Below are 1,873 nucleotides of genomic sequence, written 5' to 3' on the forward strand. Positions count from 1 at the left end.
CTCTTACAACTGAAGATTAATAGAACAAATCACTTTTAATTTGCATAACATATTTCTATAGTAATTCTGGAATAGGCAATGTAAGTCTGCCATTTCATCTTTTCAACATTGTTTTCATACTTCATGATCATTTGCATTTCCATATACATATTTGGATTAGCTTATAAATGCTTAGTAAAATATCTGCTGGAATGTTGATTGGCATTGTGTGAGATCTGTTGATCATTGCGGGAAGAATTGACATCTAAATCATAATGAGTCTTCCGATCCACAACAGATTTTATCTTTCCGTGTATTGAGTTCTTTAATTTCTCAAAGTAATGCTCTATAGTTTTCAGTGTAATGTTCTCACACGTTTTGTGTCTGATAAGACAATGCAATAGGAGAATTGTTGAAAAGACTGAAGAAGAAATACTTCACAAAAGATGATATCTAAATGGCCAGAAGCACTTGTAAGATGCTCCACCTGAAACCACTGAAAGAATAGAGTTGAACAAAAATCAAATTGGCTTCACTAATGTCTCCAGGAGGCTCAATTTAAAACCAAGTGATCTTCTCTTCTCTTCTGCAAATCTTCCCTCCTTCCTTCTTAGCCTTCTGTTTCAGGAACTTGGTCCACCCTAAGACATGATGGGGGAGGCCAGAAACAGACACACAATTTCTGTGGAAGCTGGCTAGATCCTGTATTTCCACATAAGCACCCTCCCTACCCCTTCCTCTGGGGGAAGGGCTTCCAGGTTTTGAGGACCTTACCCTGCTATAGCTTCCTTTGCCCTGGAAAGCTATCATTCCACATTATTGCAAACTCTGTCTTCATCTTATATTTTGGCTCTGAAGCACAGAGGTCAGTTTTGGACAGCACGCTCAGGCATCCAGAAGATCAATTAATACTGCAGTGGGTTACTGTTACACCTCCATCCCTGTGACTAAAATTACAAAGACTGAAAACACATGTGGTGAGGATGTAAAGGAACTGAACATTTCTTACACTTTTCGGAATGAAAAATGGCCCAACTCCTGAGAAAAGCTGAGACACAGGTAAACATTTACCAGTCATGTGAACAGGCATTCCTCTCCTATGTGTTCAGACAGTATGTCCACACAACACCCTGCACATGAATTTTCATGTCCAAAGGAGGAGAAGAACAGTCACTGATGGCAGTTGGCAGTTGTGGAAACTATGCCTAAAGCCAGTTTCACACTCTGGAGAGAACACTGGGCCTCCTCCTCATGGTTTTGGGTACTGTACACTTTCAGAGGAACTTCTCTGGTAAGTAGCATAGAAATGATTCCTGAAAGTTTAGTCTTAATTGTACACTTTAAAGTGATGTTGTCTACTGTAGCTAAATTATACCTCCATAACACTCATGGAATAATCTACTCTATTTCTCCACACTACCAATGAGCATTAAGAAAATGACATTTTAAAAAAGGAAATGAAATTCAATAAAGAGAACAGAGATTCATGTCCACCATCTTTAAATGCATAAGAACACATATAACAAAGACCTCTGGAAACTATTGCTGGGATAAATTAAAGGCAATCTAAATAAATAGAACAAAATCTATCCCATTCATAGATTAGAAGACTCCACATTGCTGGAATGCCAAATCAGTTTTATTCTGACTCACATGGGAGAAGACACTTTGGGGGCAAATTTACAAGCTAATTTTAAAATCTATATGGAATTCAAGGTACTTAGAATAACAAGATGACTTTGAAGACTTAAATTGGAGAAATGTACTAATTCAAAGCTCACCATAAATCTACTACAATTAAAGCACTACATTATGGTGTAAGTAAACACAATGTAATTATATGAATATGAGAGATTATTGAGTAAAAAATTTCCCCATACACATATACAATTTT

At 37.1% G+C, this 1,873-nt stretch overlaps 1 non-coding gene across 1 annotated transcript; it reads right to left on the bottom strand.

The window, feature by feature from the left end:
• Positions 1–1,083: 1,083 nt before the first annotated feature.
• On the bottom strand, positions 1,084–1,308 carry LOC125099383 (small nucleolar RNA U3). The gene has a single exon (XR_007127145.1). It is a non-coding gene; the product is annotated as a small nucleolar RNA U3 (small nucleolar RNA).
• Between the last annotated feature and the right edge of the window lie 565 nt (positions 1,309–1,873).

The sequence above is a fragment of the Lutra lutra genome, chromosome 4, assembly GCF_902655055.1.
Source record: "Lutra lutra chromosome 4, mLutLut1.2, whole genome shotgun sequence".
NCBI classification, from domain to species: domain Eukaryota; kingdom Metazoa; phylum Chordata; class Mammalia; order Carnivora; family Mustelidae; genus Lutra; species Lutra lutra.